This window comes from Notolepis coatsorum (assembly GCF_963971535.1).
Source record: "Notolepis coatsorum genome assembly, chromosome: 2".
In the NCBI taxonomy this organism is placed as follows: Eukaryota; Metazoa; Chordata; class Actinopteri; order Aulopiformes; family Paralepididae; genus Notolepis; species Notolepis coatsorum.
The window spans coordinates 62,255,578-62,263,296 of record NC_140166.1 but is presented as its reverse complement, the minus strand read 5'-3'; positions in this window follow the sequence as shown (position 1 = coordinate 62,263,296).

The following is a 7,719-nucleotide window of genomic DNA, read 5'->3' as shown; positions in this document are numbered from 1 at the left end:
AGGTACGCTTCTGCATGTCGTAGATCTCCATGCCCTCACGGATGGCCTCAATTATGGCTTGCTTGGATGTCTGAAAGGCCTCCTCCAGAACGGGGGACCATAGGAACACACATCGTGGGCTGAGGAACGGCTTGAATGGAGCCATCGTGTCACGCAGCTGGGCGTAGTTAGCCACCTGGTTGACAAGGCCGAACCAGCTCCTGATATCCGTCGTGGAGCCCGGTGTAGGGAAGTCCCGGATGGCGTCCTAGTACTTCGGGAGCGGTTCGATAGTAGAGTCCGACACCCTGAAGCACCCCCCCCTTCCCTGAGTGCACTCGGCTGTGTTGCAGCCCCCCCCCCCCCCCCTCTGTGTTGCAGGTCCGTCCCCCCCTCTGTGTTGAATAGAATAGAATAGAATAGAAATACTTTTATTATCCAGAGGGAAATTTTACACTGCAAATCGCTCAACATTAAACATTTAGACAGAACAGGTCACGAATAAGAATAACAAAACAAATCAAATTGCCTAAGATAAGAGTAGAATAAAATAGAATAAAAATGGAATAAAATATACAGTAAATAAATACAATAAAAATATACTGAGGTCTACAGTAGGTGTAGTATTGCACAGTGCTGTTTCAAAAGTAAGAGTCCAGGAAGATGGTAACTGTCACTCCGTGCTCAGTGATGCTGATGTATAGTCTGATGGCTGTTGGAATGAAGGACTTCCTGTGCCGTTCAGTGCTGCATTTAGGTAGTGTGAGCCTAGCACTGAACATGCTCCTCCTGTCAGCCAAGTCTGTGTATAGTGGGTGGGTGGGGTTTTCCCTGATGGCCTGGAGCTTAGCAAGGCTCCTCCTCTCCGCCACCCTCGCTAGGGAGTCCAGCTCCACCCCAACCACGCTACTGGCCTTCCTGACCAGCTTATCCAGCCTGTTTGTGTCCCCTGCTCTCAGTCCGCTGCCCCAGCAGGTTGCAGCGTACAAGAAGGCGCCCGCCACCAGAACATCCTCAACATCCTTGTACAGACATTGAAGGATCTCAGCCTTCTGAGGAAGTAGAGTCGGCTCTGGCCCTTCTTGTACAGTGCCTCTGCATGTTTTGACCCGTTCAGTTTGTTGTCGATGTGCACACCGAGGTATTTGTACTCCTCAACAAGTCAAGTCAAGTCAAGAGTTTTATTTGTCACGGCATACAAGTATACAATGAAATGCGGGTGGTCTTGCCCACACATGTCTACATCGACTCCCCTGATGGAAACGGGGGTCACAGGTGCACTCCTCCTCCTCCCCAGCTCCACCACCAGTTCCCTGGTCTTCGCCACATTTAGCTGCAGGTGGTTTTTATCGCACCATGTGACGAAGTCCACTACCAGTTAACGGTATTCCCTCTCGTCACCGTCCTTTATACATCCCACTATTGCAGAGTCATCAGAAAACTTCTGAAGGTGGCAGGACTGGGCTGACCCCTATTAGTCGATTAGTCGACTAATCGGTCGAAAGGAGCCGTAGTCGACTGGCCAACCTCTTAGTCGAATATAATAATTAAAAAAAATAAATAAAAATTCTATCATTCTTTCCAAAAGAAAAGAGGCCTAGAAGCGTGGCTAACGCTAATGGTACGCATACCAGAGGCTAACTGCCTACGAAAACAGGCACAGAGGCACTGAAAGAGGATTTCACCCATCTAATGAACACACTAGACTAGACAAATATCAAGATGTATCCATCAGTGGACCAATTGCATGCTTTTGCAGAGGACATTTTTTTTAAATAATATACTTTAAAAAAAATATATATATATTGTGTCGACCAATAGTCGACTAACGGCACATTTTGGCAAATCATAGTCGACCATCCAAATCCTTAGTCGGGGACAGCCCTGGTCACTCTGACCGATAGTGGAAGTCGTTGGTGTAGACAGTGAAGAGGAAGGGAGAGAGGACTGTCCCCTGCGGGGCCCCAGTGTTGCTGACCAGTCTGTCTGACACACAGCTCCGTAGGCGCACGTACTGTGGTCTGCCCGTCAGATAGTCAACAACCCAGGACACCAGGAGGGCCTCTACCTGCATCGCCTCCAACTTCTCACCCAGCAGCCCAGGGGGGGGGGGGGGGGACGACGACGACAGACTAGCCGGGCCGCTGTATCAAACCTATTGTAAAACAAGTTTAGCTCATTAGCCCGGTCTACGTCTCCATCCACTCCCCTTCCCCCCGCCGGTTTAGGTCTGCATTCCAGTCCACACTTGTTTGATGTCATTGTTCTCCAGTTAGCCCTCCAACTTCCTCCTGTATTTTGTCTTTGCCCTCTCTGAGGTTAATTCTCAGAAGCCCCTGAACTCGTTTGACCTCCTCCCTGTTACCTGTCATTTGTGAGCCATTGTCACACATCTTTAACCTTTCTATTGCATCTGGCATAGTCCCGCAAGTGTGGAAATCTGCCAAGGTGCTCCCCTTGCATAAGTTGAACGCGTTGCAGCCCCCCCCCCTGAGTGCACAGGCCCACCCCCCTCTGTGTTGCAGCCCCCCCGCCCTGAGTGCACAGCCCCCCCCCCCTCCCCCCTCTGTGTTGCAGCCCCCCCCCCCCCGAGTGCACTCGGCTGTGTTGCGGGTCATGAATGGATGGATTGTGTTGTCAGGCTAACGGTTGCTCTGTGGCCTTATGAGTCATTTACAAACCTCTGACCACATTTGTATTCCTTCCCTTTCTTAGGGATCTTAAAACTATTTTGTTCAGAAGAGAACATTGTGTGAACTATGGTTAATGTTGTGAACACAGGCTTGGATGGTGTCCAACTGTTCTACCTCTAGCTTTATTGAAGCCATAGATTGCATGTAGTCTCATCTGCTCATTTGCTTTTGTCTACCGTGTGCTTTGGCACTGGGTCTCTGAGTGAAGGGGCCTCCAGGAATGCTGGGTAGAGCGTAGCTGACTGGATATCTGACCGCCAGAGCTGTACCAGAGGGGCTACCAGCAGAACAGGTCCTGACTCACAGACTGGCTGCACTTGAGGCGTCTGCGTGACGTGTTCACACAGTGACTCAGACTGGCTGCACTTCAGGCGTCTGCGTGACGCGTTCACAGTTACCTTCACAGCTTCCTCACCGAAACGTCAATCAATCTAAGTAATCCACTTTTATCAGCTTGTGACTGCAGCTTGTTCCCGTTCGCAGACGACTCAGCCCTGCTGGTCTCTGACAGGGACAAGTTGCAGGTTGAAAAAGCCCTCAGCTCTGAACTCTAGAACCCACCTCACCCCTGCCCACTTTGACAACCTAGGATGGCTTAGAGTAGACGACAGAGTACAGCAATTACTCAAACGGAGTCAATTTTACTCAAACCGAGTACAATTTTACTCAGTTTGAGTAAAATTTACTCTGCGAAATTTACTGTCTACAAGATACACTACACCACTAAGGTACCCAGGTACATGTCAAAATACTTCCCAAAGGACAGTGAATACCACACCCACAACACCAGAGGGAGCTCCACAAATCATGTTAAACCCAGATTCGGCTCAAACAAGGGACTAACCCTCTTTTTAGAAACGCTGTCTCAAGAGTTTCCAACGCCATGGTCTATGTGACAGGCGTTGTACTCTTAAACAGTACTGTATATTTGTAGATCTGGTATGTCATAAATGTCTAGATGTAACAGTTACTGTCTATCTGTATGTCATATATGTTATGATGAATTGAAAATGGGGGACCCTGATGTAAACAAGACGAAAGTCTTTCTCTGGTCTGCATGCCCTTAACAATTGTGTGTATTGAGCCGTACTGTATTGTACCCATTCTGCAATCTGTTAATAAAGTTTTCAATCAATTAATCAAAAACCATGCTGTTCCTCGTACTAGCTCCAGATAGTTAGCCACAAACCAATGCAAAGTCAGTTGAAGTATATTTCAGTAAGGCTCAGTCAGCTTGTACAGACAGGAACTCCCACTGACTTTGCATTGGTTTGTCTTCATAGGGTCATTGTGCTCCCATTACCATCTAAAACAAAAATCTTAATATTCTTCCTCATTATAGCTGTGTTTGCACTGAAACTATACAGCAAAGATCCAACAGTACTATATACCTGTATGTCATGTATGTCCCTATGTCATGTATGTTGTGTATGTCATAAATGTCACGATGAATTGAAAATGGGGGACCCTGATGTAAACAAGACAAACGTCTTTCTCTGGTCTGCATCACCTTAACAATTGTGTGTATTGAGCCGTACTATATTGTACCCATTCTGCAATCTGTTAAATAAAGTTTTCATTCATTCATTCATTCATGGAGATTAGGCTAATTCGTTTGATGTGTGAAAAGGGCCTGTAGACATTCCATTTGCGGGGCAGAGTCCAGATGACATACAGTAACTATATTCAAAGGAGGAAAGGCTGAATTGTCTAATAATGATCTTAAATACATGAGCTGCAAACATGCCACCTGCTTAGTTCATAAAATCTAATTGTAACTAAGAGATTTGCTGAAAAACAAAGTCACGTTGTGCATCGATCACTGGATCATATATATCAGTTTATATAATATATATCGGTTTATAATATATATAATATATATCAGTTTATATAATATATACGTTTATAATATATATAATATATATCAGTTTATAATATATATCAGTTTATAATATATATAATATATATCAGTTTATAATATATATCAGTTTATAATATATATAATACATCAGTTTATAATTAACCCAACATGTATAATATATATCAGTTTATAATTAACCCAACATGTATTTCACTGGATAATATATATCAGTTCATAATTAACCCAACATGTATTTCATTCACTGGATAATATATATATATCAGTTTATAATTAACCCAACATGTATTTCACTGGATAATATATATCAGTTTATAATTAACCCAACATTGATTGATTGAAAACATTATTAACAGATTGCAGAATGGGTAGGCCTACAGTACAGTACAGCTCAATACACACAATTGTTAAGGGGATGCAGACCAGAGAAAGACTTTCGTCTAGTTTACATCAGGGTCCCCCATTTTCAATTAATCAGGACATATATGACATACAGATAGACAGTACTGCTACATCTATACATTTATGACATACCAGATTTGCAAATACAGTACTGTTTGTGATACAAAAAGAGTCCAGAAAAGAGTATGACGTAAAAACTGTACATTGGGGGAGGTTGGGTAGGTGGGGGGGGGGGGGCTGTACATTGGAGGTGGTTCGTGAGTGGGGTGGGGGGGGGGGGGGGGGGTGGTTGGGTAGGAGGGGTGGGTGGGGAACACTGTACAACTGTACAACATGTATTACATGAAAGGACATGTTTAAACCCCTTTAGAACCTAAATTGAGTGTATTAGCCAGGGAAAACTAACCTCTGCAAAGTCAAAATATGATATATCTTTAGTATTATATATATATTATAGTAATATATATGTTGAGAGTTACAGTGTTAGTTTATTAGGACAAGTGCATGACAGTAAGGTTAGTTAGAGTTAGATATATATATTTTTTTTCAGATAATGGTTGAAGTGCGTCTTTAGTCGACGACAATCTCTAATATCTAAAGCTTCTCTTGGTCAGCGTATGAAAGAGAGATATAAGGCTTCTCTTGGTCAGCAGCGTGTGAAAGAGATATAAGGCTTCTCGTGGTCAGCGTGTGAAAGAGAGATATCTACCATCTTTAATATCTAAGGCTTCTCTTGGTCAGCAGCGTGTGAAAGAGAGATATCTACAATCTCTAATATCGAAGGCTTCTCTTGGTCAGCAGCGTGTGAAAGAGAGATATCTACAATCTCTAATATCGAAGGCTTCTCTTGGTCAGCAGCGTGTGAAAGAGAGATATCTACAATCTCTAATATCTAAGGCTTCTCTTGGTCAGCGTGTGAAAGAGAGATATCTACCATCTTTAATATCTAAGGCTTCTCTTGGTCAGCAGCGTGTGAAAGAGAGATATCTACCATCTTTAATATCCAAGGCTTCTCTTGGTCAGCAGCGTGTGAAAGAGATATCTACAATCTCTAATATCCAAGGCTTCTCTTGGTCAGCAGCGTGTGAAAGAGAGATAACTACAATCTCTAATATCTAAGGCTTCTCTTGGTCAGCAGCGTGTGAAAGAGAGATATCTACCATCTCTAATATCCAAGGCTTCTCTTGGTCAGCAGCGTGTGAAAGAGAGGCTTCTCATGGTCAGCAGCGTGTGAAAGAGAGATATCTACAATCTCTAATAATATCTAAGGCTTCTCTTGGTCAGCAGCGTGTGAAAGATAAGGAAGTCTGTTGCTGCGTTGAGCCAGCAGGACTTAAACCTCTTATAAGTGACAGGAATAGAACATGGAGGAATAACGTTGTAATCCGGATGGTTACCGAGTTGATCACCGTCTACCCATATACTCTGTATGATAGCATGGACAACAGTGCTGTATATACCGCATATTTACATTTATATCTTTATACTTACTGCATATATATATACCCCTGCTATTTGTCTGAATATACCTGCATAACCACTCTATATACTTGCTTGTACACCTGCATGGAGTTTAAAGGCATTGCACTTGACCTATGTACTGAATGATGTAATTGTTTTAATCCATCATTGTAGTAATTGTAATTCATTGTAATTAATAACTGTTATATGATTAGGGATGCTCGATATTAACATTACATATCTCTTGTTGTGTAATTAACACAACATTATGCATACTTTGACAATAAATAAAATAATAATTTGTTCTTACTTGCTTGCCTGGGTAAATAAAGGTTAAATAAATGTAATTTTAATTTTTTTTTAAACCCGATATTTTTCGATATCACATTTTTATGCTAATATCGGCCGATAATATCGGTAGGCCGATAATATCGGACATTTGTGTCCTTTGTTAACTCATCATCACTGTAAATGAGGGAAACCTCAGTGCTTTCACAAGTATAAATAAAGGTTTGAAATAAAATATAAGCCATAGCTCTGTATGATAGCATGTACAATAATGCTGTATATACCAAATATATATATATTTATTCTCACTATATACCTATCCTCACCCGTCTGTACTTACCAGCACTTATTCCTTTACTATATCTACATATATCCTACTCTTACTAGTTAGGCTGCTGGTCAGTAGTAGTCATACCGTCTTTATTTATTATACTACAACTCTGTATACTTCTGATTAGCACTACACTCAGTAGTACTCATTTGTATATCTTGTACCCAGTTTAATCACCAGTACATTGTATATTGCTGTTGCACTTTACGGCTACATTTGCACTCTGGTTGGATGCCAAACCTCTTTTCGTTGTACTGTACTGTATAATGATGACAATACATTTTAATCTAAACGAATCTATTTAACAACCATGTAGGGTTAGCGTGGAGCAAACCATGCAAGGTGCCAACCTGCTCATCGGGAGCAGTTAAGTGTCTTGCTCAAGGACGCTTCGGCACCGAGTTTGGGAAGAGGGCTTTTGTGTACTCCACTCCGTTTACTGCATGGAATGGACTTCAAATATCTCTTAAACTCCAGGGCCCTCGTTTATCAATAATGCGTTTTCGTTGCTACGCACGGAATTTAGAATGTCTCTACGCACAGAAAAATCGGGATTTATCAAAAATGCGTGCACAGGTCGTACGCACTCAGTGTTGATAAATACCACTTGTTCTTACACTCAGTGTTGATAAATACTACTTGTTCTTACACTCCGTGTTGATAAATACCATTATAATCTTCGGTGC